Below are 22,354 nucleotides of genomic sequence, written 5' to 3'. Positions count from 1 at the left end.
ATATAAAAATGCTCTTTAAACTCGAGTACACTTAACAGGTATTACAGCTTGCACTATATTAAGTAATAACACAACGTATCTACAATACATAGTTTGAGGATTTTGAGATGGATATACAGAATATTTAGACAAAATTTATGGTTTATTTGATTTCTGAGTATGCCTGTCTATTCTGAAGCAACAGAACCAAAGTAATTCTCATTGTAGTCCCCCACTCTAAAGTGAATTCTATCTTCTAAATTTAGTTATTTCTACTGATTTAGTTTTCAGCAGTTGTAGTGCTTTTTATTTGCTAACTTAGCTTTTTTAATATAACTGAAATGTTCAAGATCAAATCGATTTATTCAGAACAATGTCTCCACAGTTTTATAATATCATAAATGACAAGATAAACTTGGCAGTTTTTTTTTTAAATTGATTTTTAAGAGTTAGATTTAGACGTTCAAATTTTCCTATTATTAGTTTGATGTTTCTGAATGTAAACAGCAATGATGATATTTAAAACTCATTCCAATTTACATATTTCCTCAACACAGACGAGCTTTGGGCAAATCTAATCATGTCAGATGCCTGCTTACATGCCTTTAATGGCTCCTTATTCCCTTCAAGAGCAAACCCAAGCTCCTTAACTTGGCAATCAAAGTCCTTCTCATAATCAGTCCCTCATATATGTTTCAGCTCATCCCTGTTAGTAAACAATCAGCAATCTGAAACCTCAGCTATTATGAAAGTTGAAGCCCCAGATATACCATGCTCCATTTTTCATCCCTGATTTTTTTAACTGTTCTGTCTCCATAAAGTCATACATTATCTATCTATCCATATATATATACATATATGTGTGTGTATATATTTATACCTTCCATGTGTAAACCTCCAGGAATGCAGTCAGTGGAATCAGTACTCTCAATCTCCTCTATTGCTCTCATCCAACTCCACTGCCTCTGTTTAGTTTTGCTCTTCGGATCTCTTCCTAGGGCAGCAAAATAACCACTGCCAGTCCCAGTCTTACATACTTCATTGCCGTATGTCTCCTGAGAGCTCCAGCACAAATCCTAAGAAAAACTCTGATCAGCTAATCTTAGATCAGATCAGAATCAATGTGGTCATGGAAGAGAGAACTTTTATTCTTTCTAGTTTGAACCATATACAATCCCAAATTTGCAAGACACTATGAAAAAGGAAAGGGTGGTTCTAGTCCTCCAAAAGGAGGTGTACTGACATGAAAGAACACATATCTAAGATATATATATATGTAATATATATATAGTCATTTCTTCCATGAGCACTATCATGCATTAACCTAAGGAATTAAGTACATCTTATTTACCGTTACAAATATTTCCCAGGTTCCAGTCGTGTATTGATTTTTTTCCCACTAAATCAGCTTATTCAAGAGCCAACATTTAAAAAATGACTTAATTTCTAAAAATTAGAAATCCAATTATCATGGTAGTGGTTAGTTAAAATTTGACAGAACTTTAAAATAAATCATTTTAATTAATAATTACACAGTGTGAAAATAAGTCACCCTAGCTTAAGAGCTAACAAAATCAAAGTTATCATACAACAAGTACTGGTCATAAATATTTCTAAAAGAAATATAATACTGGAGAAGGAAAGGCAGAGGAAGGAGAAAGGGACAGGAGGTAAAGACAAGACAGAGGAAAGGAAGACAGAAAGAGAGAAACAATTGGGATATTATACTTAAAGAAAAGGAACCCTTACTAGGAGTTTTTATCTCCCCAAACCACATACCAAACCTAAAACATGGTGCAATACTCATGGATGTTTAAATGTCTAAGACACTAAAAAAAATTTGTCTGAATCTGTTCCTGAGGACTGGGAATAAGAAAAATAAATCCTTCCTCATGTACAAAGATTAATCATATAGTTTAGCAAGGGTTTCTAAGGCAGCAGGTTTTCATTGACATGCAAACGGAAATCTTTCTTTTGCATGAATCACCCTGAAAGTACTAATTAGAACTTAAATTTCTTGTTTGTAAATCATATGAATCTTATGAAATATGCTTCTGCCTTAGAGAACTGTTTCCTAAGGGCTACCATATGACCAGAGTGTGGAGCAGATGTTATCAGACAGACGAAGACAACCTTTGAAAGCTCAGAGCAGCTCGTGATAGCTAGGGGAGTGAAGCCCTATTGGATTTCTATAAGTAAGCGCTAGGAGGAAAAAAAGCTTTCTGCTAAGTGGTCCACTAGGCTTTTAGTTAGGTGAGTATTTGTACTCCTAGGTCATAGTCTGTGAAAGTAAATAAGTTAAAATTCCTGATTCAGTTAGGAAAATGCAAAAGTGATTCCTTTATACTGTAATTTGGAGGAAACAATTAGAAGCTAAGACGTGGGTTCAATTGGAACTCAATCTTTATTGATCTGTATGTAAACTATATGTTGAATGTATTCAGCCAAATAGTATCTGTAAGGATCTCTTCAAATCCAGACGTTATGCTTTATACTGGGAAGCCCAATGGCAAGACTGTAACAGTGTAATCATTCTGGGAGAGGCCTTGACTCTGAATATATTTAAGACATTTCCTGAAAACAAAACAAAAAACCAACTCATTATACTGTATACCCGAAACTAACGCAATATTGTAAATATTCAACTAAAAAAAAAAGAGAAGAAGAAAGAAAGAAAGAAAAGAACACACCTCTAAGAGGAGCTCCCCAGCCTGGTCAAAGGTGGCCTTTTCTGGTGCTGTCCATTGTCCTGATTTTTCCTTTGCAGGTATTTCTGTCTGGAGTACATCTTGGAGTCTGGGCCATGAGAGCATTTTTGTTCATGGTAAATTACTCATTTTAAATGAAATTAAAAGAGCATCAGGACATAAATGACACAAAAATATCTTCCAATTTCCATTTACTTTCTCTTTGACCCTGATGAGTCCTCTATACCCCTGATATCTTCTTTTACCTTGCTTTATTTTTTTTTCCACTCATAGCACTGCAATAAATCTGAACTTAAGCCCTGTCCTGAGTTATCTTCTAAGATACAAAAGCCATAGGACATCCACTTTGTCACCAACCAGAGAACTTCTCAATTTAATACATACTTTGAATAGTAAAGGTCAGAGACATAAGCAGGAAGTAACCCTGATGGAATCCATCTTGCCTTCTGCTTTGCTGCTTTCCTAGCACAGCTGAAATTTAGCTCAGGTGACTGCAGCCCTTCCCTTTTGACTCACTTCCCCTCCCTTTCAGATGCTCAGTGCATTTTCTGTGATTCTGCCTTAATATTACTTATTCTCAGAAGAGAAACTTTGGTTCAAAGAGATTAGACATCCAAAAGCTGGTTTGTAAATAATGTAGAAAATTAGGATTGATCATCTCAGGTCTTTAAAAATCACACCACCTATCCTACTTTTCAAGGTTCAGATACCAAAAAAAAAAAAAAAAAATCTGAAAATATACAACTTCAGCCTAGCACATCTTATATTTTCCTATTTGGTTCCCAAATCTATGTAAGACTGTCCTTAACTTATGAACCAAAGAACTCATAAGTTCAACCTGCATGTGTTCAGGCTCTCAAATTATATTATCAATACACTGAAATAATGCACTTCTATTGTCAAAAACATATGGCTGCCAAATTTGTAATTACTTTATTATGTAAGTAAAATTTTTTCTTCATCTCTCAAGGTTACAGGGGAAAATAGAAAGGAAATACTAGGTTATCTTGTTAGGAAGTATATGTCCCACCATGGCAAAGTGGAAAATGCTATTACCTTAATAACTGTCCATTTACCCCTTATAGAGAGAACAAGTCTTTCTCTGGGGAAGAACCTCAATAAAGCAGTTGGTATTGTAAGATCCTAAGACTATAGATGTTGGTAGGAGAAGCCACAGCAAAGCTAAAAGATGAAAAAGCCTCCTTGAGACAAAGGGAGGAATTTTAATCTCTCTTAGGAAGGAGGAGAACACAGAGGGAAATGCAGAGAGAGGGAAGCAGATGGGGGCGGGGCAGGAAGCTGAGGTGCAGAGGTCCTTAGGTGGGGAGGGTCTTCGGAAATTTACTGGAAAAGCAGAGACTAATATTTTAAAGTGCCAGGGTTCAATGTGAAGTTATTTCCACTATAAATGTCCTTTTACCTTCTCACACCTCTCCAATTCTACAACACTTGAGGACATTTTGTATGAGGAGTGCATGTTAGGGGAAAATTAGGCTAGAATCTGTTTCATGTCTGCATAAATGTCATTGGAATGATTGTATGTAGGAAAGGAAGGAAATGGGAGGTAGAAGGGACCTGGAAAACACAGGCACCATCCTCCCCTCAAAGTGCAGGAGTTTGAGGGCTACTTTGGCTTCCATTAGACATAAACAGCTGTCCAGGCGAGTCCCAAAGGGCTAGGAAACTCCAATTGACATGTGGGTTATCTCATTTCCTAACAGAGAATTTTCATCCATCTGTCAGTTTCAGGAATACAAAACACTAAGGTGTCTTGAGCGGCTGGGAAAGGCATCCTCTTGCTTGTACTGAAGTCTTAATGACAACTGTAGCAGGGGCTAGGTAAGCAATGGTCTGGAAGAAACTCACAATGGCTTTAAGCCATACAAATCAACCTCAGCAATACGTGCATAAGCAGGCATGTGTTTTTTAAGCAACTGAGAGGAGAATAAGGAAACAATCAATTATTAAATGGGTCACTTTTATCACTACTGTCTGTCACATTCAGTCTAGAATTGTACCACAGAACATTTTATCAAGTACAGAATTAAGCTTAAGGTCAAAGGAAAACTAAGGAAAGTAGTGCTTATTTATATTTTGGTTAAATATACAAAAGGCTTAGTTAACATTCTTTTAATTAATTAAAATTTAACCACTGGATGATGTACGATCTCCAGCAATCTGGACATAATTAGTGCAGGCAAAGAAAGCTACCCTTCAGTAGTTGTATAAAGTGCAAAAAACAGAACTGTAAAACATTGATTCCCCAGTAAAGGATCCCAGGTACAGAAGACGGAGAAAAAAATACCCACCCAATTGTCATACTTACTCCATTCTTTATAACACAGAGGAGTTATAAGGCTTCTTAGACAAGGGCTATAAAATACTGAGAGCTCCCCAGAGGACAGAGCAGCCCAGGAACAAGGTTTTATTAATTGCAGGGTTTATTAAGCATGAATCAATTCCCTGTGCCTCCTCATATAACTTGGGCCTACTATTCATTTATAGGAATTTTTAGGTCCAGAATAATTTTTACAAGCCTTTTTCTTTCGAGGCAGATGGAGGCTTGGATGTAGAGTAGTTTTTTCTTCTATTTTTTTCTAGGAGTGAATATTTTATAATTCATAATATCTTTTCTATATAATGAAGTTTTTCCTGTTTTTGTTTTCCTTAGTCCCTTTTTAATCTGCATGCTTCTGAAGGAAAGAAAAAAATGAAAAAGAAAAAAAAAAAAGCCCATGTTGTTTTTCCACTTGTGAGAATTACATTCTGTTCATATTTTTATCCCCAGTGCCTAACACAATATACAATAGATGTTCAATAAACACTTTCTGAGTGGGTGTTTAAATTCTCCTTCTGAGCCAATAAGCTGGCTGTATTCTGTTTTTCTCCCGTGTGTAATTTTTCAGTCTTTCTCTACTCAGCTCTGTGTCTTGGAGGTAAAACTGACTAGGACAAAGTGCAACAGTGGAGTTCCAAGCACTGAGGCTTACCTATGACTTTGATTAATGGGAAGCACCGCAGGGCTGGCGGGAGAACGACATTAGGGTATCTATTCTCTGTGTGTCTTCCCTCAGAGACCACACCGCCACTCAGGTGATCCTCTCCATTTCTCTGTGTTCCAGGGATCACTCCATCTTTTAGCCTTAGGATAAATATGACTTCAGTTGTTAGCCTAGGGAACTTCAAGTACCTTACTGGTACCCTTAAATCCTGTCCATGCCTTCGGAAGTTTATTAAACTCTCCTCAATTATCCAATTAATTGTGTTCTCTGTTTCCTGCTGGGACCCTACTAATACAGCCTTATGATTTATAAAATACTATCAAAGTTCAAATGGTAATTAAATGAAAAATTCGATATCTGAACATTCTTTTAATGACAGCTGAGTCTGTTGATGATCTGGATACCTCAGGCTGTCCTTTTTTTTAACTGAAGGCAAAATTGGTTTTTATTTCTTTTCTCAGCAAATGTTTAACCAGCTTTATTGAGCTAGTTATGATGTGGGAGCTTTGCTCTGATGAAGGTGCTCAGAAGTATTTTGTAGCTACTAGCTACAATAGCTATGAAAATATCTAATTGAAAATGTGTATTAAATTATACTTCTATGAAATTTTAGATTAAAGTAAGATAAATGAGAAAAAATAAACTATGAAATATATTGTTAAGAAAGGTTATTTAGAGGATTATACAGCAAAATTTTACTAATTGTTCATTTATACTTACAAAAAAATTTAATTAAAACATGGAGCTCAAAATTTCTTTTAATCACTCTGTGTTATACATGATTAAATCAATGGGGTAATATTTTTATTTCAAACATCTACAATATAATAAAATACACATGCAATTAATTAAGAGAATAAAATTATTTCCTCAATATCTAGTGTTCTGAATTTTTCTTAAGTAAATCACTGAGTGGAATTTATTTCAATATATAATAAAAGCTAAATTAAAATCCATATTCATATTGCTTCAATATTAAAAAAATCAGTCTTTTAAACTTTTCCAAAATATTTAAATTTTTAAAGATCTATCAGAACAACAAGAAAAAGACCATGATAGCATTTTTTCGTCCATCTTAACACTAGTTTTGGAGAAGGAAATGGCAACCCACTTCAGTGTTCTTGCCTGGAGAATCTCAGGGACGGGGGAGCCTGGTGGGCTGCCATCTCTGGGGTCGCACAGAGTCGGACACGACTGAGGCGACTTAGCAGCAGCAGCAATACTGGTTTCCCCAACTCAGATATAAAGATAAAGAAAAAGTCATGAGGGAAAAGGTATAAGAAAGAGAAAAATAGGGAGAGAAAAGCTGACAAAGTATTATTTCCCTTCTTTCCTCTCTGGATATCAACATTGGGGCTCTCTATGCCAAGAAGCTTCTTAAGCTTTATAGAAGCTTCAAGATTATAGCTGGATTGGATTAAATTCAAAATGCCCTGTAGCATCACACTGTTTTTCCTTATGTGGATGAAAGAACAGATTTCTGTTCCTGGATTTCCATTTTTTCCCACTTGCCAGTGTGTTTGGCAGAATGAGAAGTGAAGGTGGTAAGCATGGTGGGACTCATATCTTCATCGATTATAAAATGACTCCACTCATTTCTCTGCTACTGAGCCACCTCTCTTTTTTCAATTTCCTTTACACACTGGTCTTTGAACTTCTTGCTCTCATTACTTCCTTTAAGCTCAGATAAAAATATTTATCAGGGATGACTTGAGCATACCACTGTGGAAGCAATAACCAAAACATTGGCCTCTTATGCTGGTGCACACCATCATTTAACTATCCACCTGCTTGACTCTGACATTTTCTGGTATCAAATATTTATCACCTCATAAGTGTTCTTTCTTCAAATTCTGTCTCTCCTTCTTGAAATGCTTATACAGTTGTCAAACTGAGTTTCCTAGGAGTCCAATTTTATAATTTCAGAAAACAAAGTTGTTCTCCATTGGTTACTGCTTCCATTCTAAACTCTTTTGTATAAAATTTCCCAAAGTGCTTGATGTGGTTGCTCTCTTCATGCTCAATCATATGCCATATTATCTCCTACTCAATACTTCTGCTCTAGTCATACCAGACCGGAGAATATTATTTAACCCATTCTGTCAACCAAAACTATGCTTATCCCTATGCTTATCCCTCTTGTACTGATCTACTGCCGTTTTATTAGTTTGTATATGTTTCCTTTCTCTTTTTAAATTGTTCTTCTTAAGCAATTATCTGGACAGTATATGTAGGGAAAGTTTTGGGAAGGATGAAAAGGCAAGAAGATGAAGTGTGATCAAGTACTGGCTTCTTAAGAGTCATTGTTTTTATTTTTAATATTTTTCTACTTCAACAGCAGTGGCACCTGGTCCCAGAGAGCCTTTAGCTTTGGAAAAGAGAATTGGAAATGCTCCAGACCTACTGCTTACTCTTAGTTTTATTGAATTTTAGCCAGAGAATATTGTCCATGTATTACCAATTCTGAGAACTCCCAGGGAATTTGACTTTGAAGGCCAGTGGGATCTCATTACAGAACTTAACTGGACTGGTGAAAAAGACTCTTGGAGGGCACAAACAAAACCAAAACCCAGCAGATAGGAGTAGTGACCCCGCAAGAGGCTAAGCCAGACTTACCTGTGAGTGTCCAGGAGTCTCCGGCAGAGCTGTGGGTCAACAGTGGCCTGCCATGGGGTCAGGGGCACTGAATACAATGGTTGTGGGAGCTGCAGGGCATGCCGGTTACTGCTGTTACCCCTGCGTAGTTTGGCCTCAGGCCAGCCTACAGGGAAGGAACACTGCCTCACCCATCAACAGAAAATTGGATTAAAGATCTACTTAGGATAGCCCTGAGCAAGACCCAGATTCCCCACAGCCAGATTCTCCCATAAGGAAACTTCCACAAGCCTCTTATCCTTATCCATCAGAGAGCAGACACAATAAAAGCCACAATCACAGAAAACAAAGCTGATCAAATGGATCAAACCCTTGTCTAATTCAATGAAACTGAGTCATGGCCTGTAGGGCCATCCAAGATGGATGGATCATGGTGGAGCCATGACAAAACCACCATGACACTGGACCATTATGACAAAATGTGGTTCCAGTGGAGAAGAGAATGGCAAACTACTCCAGTATTCTTGCCTTGAGAATGCCATGAACAGTATGAAAAGGCAAAAAGAAATGACACTGGAAGATGAACGTCCCAAGTCAGTAGGTGCCCAGCATGCTACTGGAGAAGAGTGGAGAAATAGCTCAGGAAAGAATGAAGAGGTTGAGTCAAAGCAAAACAAAACAAACAAACAAACAAGCAAAAAACACCCAGTTGTGGATGTCACTGATGATGGCAGTAAAGTCCGATGCTGTAAAGAACAATATTGCATAGGAACCTGGAATATTAGGTCCATGAATCAAGGTAAATTGAAAGTGGTCAAACAGGAGATGGCAAGAGTGAAGATTAACATGTTAGGAATCAGTGAACTAAAATGGACCAGAATGGGTGAATTTAATTCAGATGAATGTTACACCTACTACTGTGAGCAAGAATCCCTTAGAAGAAATGAAGTAGCCCTCAAAGTCAACAAAACAGTCTGAAATGCAGTGCTTGGGTGCAATCTCAAAAATGACAGGATGATCTCTGTTCATTTCCAAAGCAAACCATTCAGTATCACAGTAATCCAAGTCTATGCCCCAACCACTAATATCAAAGAAGCTGAAGTTGAATGGTTCCATGAAGACCTACAAGACCTTCTAGAACTAACACCCCAAAAAGATGGCCTTTTCATCATAGGGGATATGAATGCAAAAGTAGGAAGTAAACAGATATCTCGAGTAACAGGTAAGTTTGGTCTTGGAGTACAAAATGAAGGAGGGCAAAGGCTAACGGTTTTGCCAAGAGTACATACTAGTCAGATCACTTGCCATCTTTCAACAATACAAGAGATGACTCTACACATGGACATCACCAGATAGTCATTACCAAAATCAGATTAATTATATTGTTTGCAGCCAAAGATGGGAAAGCTCTATACAGTCAGCAACATAAGACTGGGAGATAGCTGTCACTCAGATCATGAACACCTTATTGCAAAATTCAGAATTAAATTTAAGAAAGTAGGGAAAACCACTAGACCATTCAGGTATGACCTATATCAAGTACCTTATGATTATACAGTGGAAGGGACAAATAGATTCAAGGGATTAGATATGATAGATTGCCTGAAGAACTATGGATGAAGCTTCATTAACATTGTATAGAAGGGGGTGATCAAAACCATCCCTAAGAAAAAGAAAGGCAAAATAGTCATCTGAGGAGGTCTTACAAATAGCTAAGAAAAGAAGAGAAGTGAAAGGCCAAGGAGAAAAGGAAAGATATACCCATCTGAATGCAGAGTTCCAAAAAACAGCACGGAGAGATAACAAAGCCTACCTCTGTGATCAATGCAAAGAAACAGAAGAAAACAACAGAATGGAAAAGACTAGAGATCTCTTCAAGAAAATTAGAAACACCAAGGGAACATTTCATGCAAAGATGGGCACAATAAAGGACAGAAATGGTATGGACCTAACAGAAGCAGTATATATTAATAAGAGAAGGCAGGAATACACACAAGAACTACACACAATGATCTGAATGACCCAGATAACCATGATGGTGTGATCACTCACCTAGAACCAGACATCCTGGAGTACAAAGTCAGTTGGGCTTTAGGAAGCATCACTATGAACAAAGTGAGTGGAATTGATGGAATTCCAGCTGAACTATTTCAAAAAACTAAAATATAATGCTGTGAAAATGCTGCACTCAATATGCCAGCAAATTTGGAAAACTCAGAGGTGGCTACAGAACTGGAAAAAGTCAGTTTTCATTCCAGTCTGAAAGAAAGGCAATGCCAAAAAATGTTCAAACTACTGCACAGTCGCACTCATCTCAGACACTAGCAAAGTAAAGATAAAAATTGTCCAAGCCAAGCTTCAACTATATGTGAACCAAGAACTTCCAGATGTTTAAGCTGGATTTAGAAAATGCAGAGGAAAAGTGAAGTCACTCAGTCATGTCCAACTCTTTGCGACCCCGTGGACTTTAGGCTACTAGGCTCCCCTGTCCATGGGATTTTCCAGGCAAGAATACTGGAGTGGGTTGCTATTTCCTTATCCAGGGGATCTTCCCAACTCAGGAATCCAACCCAGGTCTCCTGAATTTTAGGCAGATGTTTTACCATCTGAGCCACCAGGCGGAGGAACCAGAGATCAAATTACAAACATCCATTGGATCATAGAAAAAGTAAGAGAGTTCCAGAAAAACATCTAGTTCTGCTTCATTGACTATGCTAAAGCCATTGACTGTGTGGATCACAACAAACTGAAAAATTATTTTCTGCTGTTGTTGTTGTTGAAAAATTCTTAAAGGGTTGGGAATACCAGACCACCTTACGTGCCTTCTGAGAAATCTGTATGCAGGTCAGGAATCAACCATTAGAACTGGACACAGAGCCATGGACTGGTTCAAAATTGGGAAGGCAATATATCAAGGCTGTATATTGTCACCATGCTTATTTAACTTATATGCAGAGTACATCATGCAAAATGCCAGACTGGATGAAGCCCAAGCTGGAATCAAGATTGCCAGGAGATATATCAATAACCTCAGATGTGCAGATGACACCACCCTTATGGCCTCCTGTTGAATGTGAAAGAGGAGAGTAGAAAATGCTAGCTTAAATCTCAACATTCAAAAAACTAAGATCATGGCATCCAGTCTCATTACCTCAAGGCAAATCGATGGGGAAACAGTGAAAACAGTGAAAAATTTTATTTTCTTGGACTCCAAAATCACTGCAGATGGTGACCACAACCCTGAAATTAAAAGACACTTGCTCTCTGGAAGAAAAGATATGACCAACCTAGACAGCATAGTAAAAAGCAGAGACATTACTTTGCAGACAAAGGTACATCTAGTCAAAGCTATGGTTTTTCCAGTAGTTACGTATTTATGTGAGAGTTGGACTATAAAGAAAGCTGAGCGCTGAAGAATTGATGTTTTTGAACTGTGGTGTTGAAGAAGACTCTTGAGAATCCCTTGGACTGCAAGGAGATCAAATCAGTTGATCCTAGATGAAATCAGCCTTGAATATTAATTGGAGGGACTGATGCTGAAGCTGAAACTCCAATACTTTGGCGACCTGATGTGAAGACTGACTCATTGGAAAAGACCCTGATGCTGGAAAAGATTGAAGGCAGGAGGAGAAGGGGATGACAGAGGATGAGATGCTTGGATGGCATCGCCGAGTCAAGGGACATGAGTTTGAGCAAGCTTCGGGAGTTGGTGATGGACAGGGAGGCCTGGCATGCTGCAGGGGTAGCAAAGATTCAGACACAAGTTGAGCAACTGAACTGACTGATTACCAGTTCTTTGCTATTTCTTAAGGCTTCCTTTGGGCTTCGCTGGTGGCTCAGATGGTAAAGAGTCCTCCTGAAATGCAAACGATCCAGGTTTGAACCCCGAGTTGGGAAGATCCCCTGCAGAAGGGAATGGCAAATCCCCCCAGTATTCTTGCCTGGAAAATCCCATGGACAGAGGAGCCTGGTGGGCTACAGTCCATGGGGTCACAAGAGTCAGACACGACTTGGCGACTAAACCACCACCACCCCCGCCAAGGCTTCTTTTGTCATTTGGAATGGGGTTGAGTCTTATAAATGTTCTGCATATGTCTAAAAACCATGATTTTGCTTGGATTTTTGGGTGAATCTACACACACACAAACACATGATACAGATAGCTTCTCTTGTTGTTCACATTCCTCAGTTCATCTCATTATTTTTGCCTGCTTAGTTTATAGTTTCTATTAGGATTCCCAGAGAATGAAGAGTTTTTCAATTTTTCCTTTTATATCTGTCAGATTTCTATTTAAGTATTTTGAGAGTGTATCTAAATTGGATTATTCTCTGAATTTATTACCCTATTTGTCACTGAATCCCATCTCACCAAATGAGAAGCTTGGTGTAGCACTAGGACTGTTGGACTGTGTCATAAACCCCAGATACACTGGACTAGGAACATAAGAACTATTAGTATGACTGATACTTGAAATATTACTGGAGATGAATATGTATTATTTGATGGCAGGGTGACATCTAATTCATTGGTGCCCACTTTGCCCAGCTCACACCCTGGAACTCAGGGTTTTCATAAATGAATTCCAGGGGCAACAATATTTCTCAGAGTATGAAGACAGTAAAGCAAAGAAAGGAATATAGTTATAAAACTGCAAACATATTATCAAAATTCTGATCCCCAATTAAACAGTTGAAAGGAAGGTTTCTTTTCTTTTTCTTTTTTGGCTGCACCACGGAGCATACATGATCTTCTGTGTACACAGCTGCTCAGCTGTGTCTGACTCTTTGTGATCCCATGGACTGTAGCCTGCCACACTCCACTGTCCATGGAATTTTCCAGGCAAGAATACTGGAGTGGGTTGCTGTTCAGTTGCTAAGTTATGACCAACTCTTTGAAACCCCATGGACTGCAGTGTGCCAGGCTTCCCTGTTCTTCACTCTCTCCTGAAGTTTGCTCAAATTCATGTCCACTGAGTAGGTGATTCTATCTAAGCATCTCATCCTCTGCTGATCCCTTCTCCTTTTGCCTTCAACTTGTCCAGCAGCAGGGTCCTTTCTGATGAGGCGACTCTTCGCATCAGGTGGATCAAGTATTGGAGCTTCAGCTTCAGCATCAGACCTTGCAATGAATATTCAGGACTGATTTCCTTTAGGATGGACTGCTTTGATCTCCTTGCAGACCAAGTGATTCTCAAGAGTCTTCTTCAGCACCATAATTCAAAAGCATCAATTCTTCAGCGTTCAGCATTCTTTTTTTTTTTTTGTTTTGTTTTTTTTTGTTTTTTTTGTAACGTTCAGCATTCTTTATGGTCCAACTCTCACCTCCATACAGGACTACTGGAAAAACCATAGCTTTGACTATATGTCAGGAAGCATTTAACAGGAGGCTTCCTGTGTGCTGTTTTGGATCTGTCAGGAATCCTTTGGTCCTTATTAATTCCTGAATATTCAGGAATTAAAAGGAGAGGCACACCTTTCCTGGGGCTGAGGATTCCAGGCATTTCCTTTGTTAGTTTCTCATTATGGTGATAAGTACCCTCCTCTCTCTTTAATAGGGATCATCTTGTGTTTTGTAAGTCTGGAATTTTAATCTTTATCTTTGCTGAGAATAACTACCTTGTAAGACAGTATATATGCCCACATCATGTTGATTAAAACACCTTTGCTCCATCAGAGCTTTGATCCCTGTGTCTTTCTTTCTTTCTTTCTCTTCCTCTCTTTATCTCTCTATTTCTGGCTGATTCCCTGGAACACAAAAACCGGCTGTGTAACCCAGGGAATATTAGCCTCTTTCCTTCTTTCACTTTCTCATCGTCGACTCTGGACCACCAGGTTCCAGTCTATTAAAGGACCAACAACTTCATTCTGTATACAGAGTGGAGTAAGCCAGAAAGATAAAGAACATTACAGCATACTAACACATATATATGGAATTTAGAAAGATGGTAATGATAATCCTATATGCAAAACAGAAAAAGAGACACAGAAATACAGAACAGACTTTTGAACTCTGTGGGAGAAGGTGAGGGTGGGATGTTTCGAAAGAACAGCATGTATATTATCTATGGTGAAACAGATCACCAGCCCAGGTGGGATGCATGAGACAAGCACTCGGGCCTGGTGCACTGGGAAGACCCAGAGGAATCGGGTGGAGAGGGAGGTGAAAGGGGGGATCGGGATGGGGAATACGTGTAACTCTATGGCTGATTCATATCAATGTATGACAAAACCCACTGAAATGTTGTGAAGTAATTAGCCTCCAACTAATAAATAAATAAATAAATAAATAAAATAAATAAAGGACCAACAACTATACAGACCTTTGTCTGCAAAGTGATGCCTCTGCTTTTTAATACACTGTCTGGGTTTGTCATAGCTTTTCTTCCAAGGTGCAATGTCTTTTAATTTCATGGCTGCAATCACCATCTGCATGATTTTGGAGTCCAAGAAAATAAAATCTGTCCCTGTTTTCACTTTTTCCCTATCTAATACCCATGAAATGATGGGACCAGATGCCATGATCTCTGTTTTTTAATGTTGAGTTTTAAGCCAGCTTTTTCACTCTCCTCTTTCACCCTCATTAAGAGGCTCTTTAGTTCATCTTCATTTTCTGCCATTAGAGTGGTATCATCTCCATAACTGATGTTTGTAAATATTTCTCCCAGCAGTCTTGATTCCAGCCTGTGACTCATCCAGCCCAGCATTTCACATGATGTACTCTGCATAGAAGTTAAATAAGCAGGGTGATGCCTTGTCATCATCCTTGCCCTACCAGTCCATGGTTCCATGTCTGGTTCTAACTGTTGTTTTTTGACCTGCAAATAGGTCTCTCAGGAGGCAGATAAGGTCGTCTGGTATTCTCATCTCATCAAGAATTTTCCACAGTTTGTTGTGCTTCATACAGTCAAAGCTTCCCTGGTGGCTTAGATGGTAAAGAATCTATCTGCAATACGTGAGACCCAGGTTTGATCCCTGGGCAGAACTATCCCCTGGAGAAGGGTATGGCAACCCACTCCATTATTCTTGACTGGAAAATTCCATGGACAGAGTAACGTGGAGGGCTACAGTCCATGGGGTCACAAAGAGTCGGACTGAGTGACTAACACTTCATACAGTCAAAGGCTTTATTTAGCATAGGAAGTTAAGCAGAAGTAGACATTTTTCTGGAATTCTGTTACTTTCTCTGTAATCCAATGAATACTAGCACCTTGATCTCTGGCTCCTCTGCCTTTTCTAATCCCAGCTTGTACGTCTGGAAGTTCTTGGTTTTTGTACTTTTGAAGTTTAGATAAAAGGATTTTTAGCATAACCTTACTAGTATGTGAAATGAATGCAACTGTACAGTAGTTTGAACATTCTTTAGCATTGCCCTTCTTTGGGACTGGAATGAAAACTGACTTTTTTTCAGTCCAGTGGTCAGTACTGAGTTTCCCAAATTTGCTGGCTTATTGAGTGCAGCACTTTAGTAGCATCATCTTTTAGGATTTGAAATAGCTCAGCTAGAACTCCATCACCTCTAGTAGCTTTGTTCACAGTAATACTGCCTAAGGCCCACTTGACTTCACACTCAATGATGTCTGGCTCTAGGTGAGTGATCACACATTATGGCTATCCAGGTCATTAAGACCTTTTTCATATAGTTCTTCTGTGTATTCTTGCCACCTCTTTTTAATTTCTTCTTCTCCTGTCAGGTTCTAACATTTTCTGTCCTTTATCTTGCCCATCCTAGCATTAAATGTTCCCTTGATATCTCCAGTTTTCTTAAAGAGTTCTCTAGTCTTTCCCATTCTATTGCTTTCCTGTATTTCTTTGCATTGTTTTACTTAAGTTCTTTGACCAAGGATCAAACCCATGCCCCCTGCATTGGAGACACAGAGTCCTAACCACTGAACAGACAAAGAACTACCTAAAAAGGTTTCTTTTTTAGATTTTAAAAATCATATGAGTTGCAAATCATGTATCAAACAACTGAGAAAACTATCACAATTAAATTTGGGGGAAATTAGAAAAAGAAGGAAAAAGAAAATACTATGAAATGAAATAATATTTATTACTTCCTGTGTTAGACATGATTGGGCTACTTTAAATTGCTTACCTCAATGAACACCTTAACAATCTTATGGTAAATATAAACATCTCCATTTTACAGAGGAAAAATGAAGACCAAAGTACCTAAATAATTTAATTTCAAAAAAACTAGTAGTAAACTGAGACAAAAATGAAAAATGTGTCAATATTCTGCAGCCAAGATTACCAGGAATACATTTCTAGTTGAGACAGGTTTGGTTTAATATTTGCTGTATTGGGAATTGTGGGGTGTCTCAGGAAGAGATGGTTAGAAAGAACCTTTCATTGGATTTTGGTTTTGATTGGATTATTTGGAGCAGGAGGATCTAAGGGAGCAGGGGCTTACAAAAGACTGCATGCTGAAAGGAAGCAGGGGAACTTTTGTGATTGTGTATCTCAGTAAACTTAGTTGAGAAGGAGGGGAGACAAGAATGAAAATAAAACTGCAACTGATAGGATGTAGCAGTCATGCATTTTGGATGAGGAAGTGGGTGTTTGATATTTTGTGGGTGGCACAGTGACCTTGTTTTTGTCTGGGCTTAGACAGAATTATGAAGTGGCCTTGCTTTATTTCCTTTTATGATGATCTCAGAGTAACCTTGTCTGAGGTTGGCATTCTGTGAGATAGTTTACGTCTAGTTGGAGAATAACATGACCTAGCTGTGTGTGCCAGGCGGGCTTCTGAATGCCAGGGTATGCTCCTTTTATCTTTCCGGTCAGAACTCAGAAGATCATGTTCCTTCTAACCTTGCCATTTAAAAAAAGGGGAAAGAAACCTGAAGAATGATTTTTGCATGTCCGTTTTCCACCTCTCTCGTATCTATTTAATAGCACCAGACTGTTAATATCAGAGAATAAAATGTTCCACTCTTATTTCCCAAAAGGGAAAAAAAAACATACTCTGAACTAAATTTAAGAGTTCTATAAGGACCATAGAAGTCTAAACCAAAAGGAGATATTTATAAATTACTCCTTCAGTGAAAGGCACTGCCATTTACTACAGAAAAAAAGAACTTGTAAAACAATGTAGGAATAACATTTGCCAAAGCTGTCTACTTAGGTGTTGAACTTTTCTGCCTTCTTTCCTTTTAAAATTCTAGAACACATGCTAGAGAATAAAAGTTGACTCAGATGGCTGTAAAATTAAATAGTTCAAAGGATGAGGGCAAAATCAATGATCTCTTCCTTCATTGATGGAAAGCAGCCTTTGTGCTTCATTAATGCACAGACAGATGTCACTTATGCCTAATGGAAGCCAGAGGACACAACCCTTAAAACATACATCTAGTTAAATACAGAGAGAGAAATCTTGAGGGTACAGTCTAGTGAAAAACAAGCTACTACACAAATTGTCACATGAAATATCTACAAAGTTATTTGGCAAAATCTTAAGGAGTGTATTGCTTCCTAAAACAGTCAATCAATTAAGAATATTTATAGACAATACTGTTGGCTGTTAGGGGAAAATGAATGTGACAGTATTTATAGAGTAATTCTATATTCTATCAAATCCTGGTTCTGCTATCTAGCAGTTGTGTAAAGTGATCAAATAACCTTTCTGTGAGTAAGTTTCTTTTTAGGTAATAAAAATACCTGCTTAGCCATTCCCATGGGGCTTCCTGGAGAAGAAAAATGTTTGTGAAATACTTTGTAAACTGAAAAGCACCACATATGTGTAAATTATCATTATCTAAGTTAAAACATTTCCAATATGTACTAAAAGTAATCTGCATCAATTTATTCACAAGTAAGGGTTCATTTTATACTTTTACTTAATTTCCTTAGTTTGATCTTTTATTTTTAATTCAATATATTTAGTATTGAGTTATCCTGAGTTTGTGTTCACAGGCCAAGTATATCAAGTGTCATGTTACTGTGAAATTTAAAAATTTACATCACTTACTTTCTAGAACAAATGTGCCTAGTAAAAGTGGGCATCTTAAATTTAAAAATTAATAAGATTGATAAAAGATACAATTTATTTTATCCTTTGAACTTTGGTATGTTTGGATGGTTGAATTAGGTTTCTAAGGGCCCAGTCTATAGCTGCAGAGAGAGTTTAAAAATGATAAAATCATGGTACAGCTTACTTCTTAAGTAACTATTACCTTTATAAAATTTTCCTTGGACCCTGAGGATCAGCACCAAGTGAATATCACTGTTTAAATGCTTAGAAAGAAATATAATTGCATAATAAAAACTTGACTTTTCACATTTTATTATTTCTCATTAAAATTATAACATTATTGCAATTAATTTAATTTTTAGCTATTCTGAAGGCAAAGGAAGCACATCAGTAAAGAAACAATAATTAGATTCTGAGATGCCTGCAGATAAATGTACATACACTTGGGAGTAGCAAGAGTCTTTGTCCATAGTGCATCTCTAATTTCAGCACAATACTTTTGTACAAATCATAAACCATGAATGATCTCTGTTATGGGGGAAAAAAATTAACACTAATATATTAGAGTCAGATGGGCACAAACTTTTATCTATTCCTTTGACCAGTTAGTTTCCTTTATCAAGTCAGAGCCAAGTTCAGATTGCAGCAAGTAGTTAGAAAAAATGTCTTACAGAAAGATATCTACAAACATATTTGTGACATGTTCTCTATATCTACTTAATAAATTTGATATTAGATCTCTGGCTTTAAATATATAGCCACTGGTCCTGCTGATAATGTTCTTTGCCATCTAAGTGTTAAGTCTCTTAATAACAGACTCCCCATGAGTTACTTTCTGATAGAAATCCTTTAGGGCAATGTCTCCATTTCTGAAATTAACGCTTTAATTTTGGATATAATTCCCCACTCTCTTGAGTTATCTAAAAAATTGAAGTCAAAATTACTTAATTAAACTGAGTATTGTATTAGCTATCATTATACTACTCTACTATTTGAACAGAGAAAATCTAGCTGTTGAGTCAACCTACAGGTGTAACCTTGTTCTTTTCTCTCTGATTTATGTAACAGCTGTGCCCTTTAGTTCAACTCCACATAGTTCAAAGGCGACTCTTCTTCAGAGTCTGCTCTTGCTAGAGGCCATTACCTAATTGGCTACCCTCTCGTCCAGATCCATCAATTGTCAGACAGCTTCTTTACAGGTGAAGTAAAGTGTAGGCATGTCACTATTAACAGAGAGACTTGGGGAAATATTATTGAGGTTGTGATCAAAAGACAAAGAAATATGCACACTGTTTTCTCTGATGTTATTCACTGACAGACTAGAGAAGACAGGAGCAGTACAAGTGACTGCAAATGATGTATAATGTTGGATTTTTTGCTGCTGCTGTTATTGCTATTGATGGTAGTATCAGCGGCTGTGGTGATGCCATTAAGCATCTTACCTTAAGTCACATACTAGTAAATGATTTATTTAACCAAGATTAGCTGAATACCTTCTAAGGGCCAAAGTTTATGCTGCAATTACTACTTCCAGTAGAACACAAGGACTATCACCACTGAACCTCTCAACCCACAACTACCCCAAAATAATAATGAACTGATAAATATGGAGTATGAAATACAACTTATTGTTCGGTCAGTCATGAAGTCCAGCTGTAGACAGATGACTAATGAGGTATGGTAATGACTAATGAGGTACGTAATATCTGAAGGCTGGTAAAAGATATTTCCCCATAATATCCTTATCCTGATTATGTGAATTTACATGTATGTGAAATTGTTTATCACTGACTTAACTTGATAATTGGTAACCCACAAGTGACATTTATAAATAGCAAAAATAAAGTGATGGATGATGCAATTTTCTGACTATTAGACAGTCAGTAACTACTGGGTTCTAAGGTAATAGTGGGATTTGAAAATAAGTACACTCTACTTCTAGAGTAAAGGTATAAATGCTTCAAAATATGGGCAACAACTCAAAATAGAATAGAAGTCCTGAATAAGTGTTACTGAGAATGAAAGCTCTGAGTTGAGAGGAGGCAAGGTGAGTGAAGACAAAGGTGATCAAAAATTTTCAGAGTGTATACATTTGACAAAAGAAATATACATTTGACAGTAAAGAACAAGCAGAGTCTTTAGAGGGAACTTATATCTATAACTTTTGCTTTCCAGTTTTTTTAGTTAAAAAATTCCAAGACAATACTAGGAGGATTACTTTATTATAAATAGATGCCTAAAATTTAAAGTAAATGTCACTAAAATATAGTACCCTATATTAAATCTGTGAAGTCCAGTAACAGCTGAGTCTTGCGACTGAAATACACAACTAACCAATTATGTATTTTCCATGAAAACATATGTACTCATTTAATGATTCAAAATATATTTTAATTAACAAATATCAAATGTCAGGCTTTGTGTTTAAAAATCAGCAGGCTCTCATTAGCAAAATATATAACCTTGCCTTCATAGATATTTTTCAATACAATGGGAAAGCACATAATAATAATCAATCAATAAATAATGCTACTATTTAAAACTTGTCTAAGTGATAGAAAAGAAATGAACAGATTTTTGTTATAAAAAGAAAATACTGTGTAAAAGTCAGAGCTGTACTTCATAAGATATGATAGGAAGAACAGTCTTAGGAGATGCTATTTAGTCAAGAAGGGATGAATGAAAAGGAGACAGCTTCAAAAAGGGAAGAGTAGATTGTGTATGCAGAAGTATTAAATGGGGCATTGTGCAAAGGCCCTGTAGTAAGAACTGTTTTTGCAAAAGCACTGAAGCTATATAGAACTTGGAGTGTTTGAAGGACAGAAGTGAAGCCAATGCAACTGGAAGGGGGAAACAGAGGAGATGAGAGTACTGAAATTGTCAGGAACACAACAGTTTCAATAATTATAGGACTAAATGCAGTTGGAGGTCCTTTTGAAAAATGCATTATCAGATGTATGTTATAAAAATATTGTTCTGGTTGTGAGTTGTTTAGTCACTAAGTTGTGTCTGACTCTTTTGTGACCCCATGGACTGTAGTCCACCAGGTTCCTCTGTCCATGGAATTTTCCAGTCAAGAGTATTGGAGTGAGTTGCCATTTTTTCTCCAGGGGATCTTCCCGACCCAGGAATCAAGTGCGATCAAGTCCTGCATTGGCAGGGGGGTTCTTTACCACTATACCACCAAGGAAGCCCTTTGCTCTGGCTGTAGAGGAGCAATAAAAAAACAGAGTTCAAGTCAGAGGCCATCACCATCTTATCTAAGCAAGAGGGATGGGAGCTGGGATGACATCTTTTAAGGTATGTATTAGAATTAAAATCAATGGAAGTGGCATCTGGATTGAATGTGGGGATGAGAAAGAGAAAAGAAGCAAGGACTGAACAAATGAGAGATTAGTGGTGCTATTTGGTGAGATGAGAAATATTTAAGAAGGATTCAGTTTTAAGATAAATGTATATAGTTTTACACAGTATATGTAAGTCATTATGCTGTACACCTTAAACTTATACAGTGCTGTGTGTCAATTGTAGGTCAATAAAACTGAAAGAAGAAAAGAAGAAAGAAAAGACTTTGACCTTAGTAAGCTTGATATACCTATAGGACACATGTGAAGATGTCAGTAGACATGCCTAAAGTTAGAAGAGGAATTTGAGCCAAAGACATATAATTGAATTTTTTTGTAACATAGATAGTACTGACATTTGTGAGAACTAGAAGATATCTTCTATCTATAGAGTTTAGACAGAAAATAAAGTGTCCTAAAATCAGGAAAGAGAAGTGCTTCCAGGTGAAGAAGTGGCCAACCAAGTTAAATGTTTGGGATAATTAACTTCAATGAAAGGCAATATTCTTCTGACTCTCATTCAGATGCTTGAGTGCAGGCACTGAGAAGAAATATTATTGAGTTCACTCAGGGTTGGTATTCTATAGAAAGATTAAGAAAGAGATAAGATTTTTAAGATATGTTTAAGACAGTGATAGAATAATGGACCATGGACTCAAAATGAAAGTATAAATGAAACATGAATAGTGAAAAGATAGTGGAAAATGAGCAATTGCAATGATGCATCTGAAACATAAGCACTGCCAAAGGAGA

The 22,354-nt window shown here is 37.3% G+C and overlaps 1 long non-coding RNA gene across 2 annotated transcripts in view; it reads right to left on the bottom strand.

Moving 5' to 3' along the window:
- Window positions 1–2,381: 2,381 nt before the first annotated feature.
- The window catches only part of LOC122683905, a 113,803-nt gene continuing 93,830 nt past the window's right edge, over window positions 2,382–22,354 (bottom strand). For both annotated transcript variants that reach the window (XR_006337867.1, XR_006337868.1), the window contains 3 exons: window positions 8,306–8,450; window positions 2,670–2,775; window positions 2,382–2,553 (listed from right to left, as the gene is read on the bottom strand). This is a non-coding gene — a long non-coding RNA (uncharacterized LOC122683905). The remainder of the gene's footprint in view (window positions 2,554–2,669; window positions 2,776–8,305; window positions 8,451–22,354) is intronic.

The sequence above is a fragment of the Cervus elaphus genome, chromosome 25 (assembly GCF_910594005.1).
Source record: "Cervus elaphus chromosome 25, mCerEla1.1, whole genome shotgun sequence".
NCBI lineage: Eukaryota > Metazoa > Chordata > Mammalia > Artiodactyla > Cervidae > Cervus > Cervus elaphus.
The sequence above is the reverse complement of the archived record's forward strand: the minus strand, read 5'-3'. Positions and strand labels throughout refer to the sequence as shown.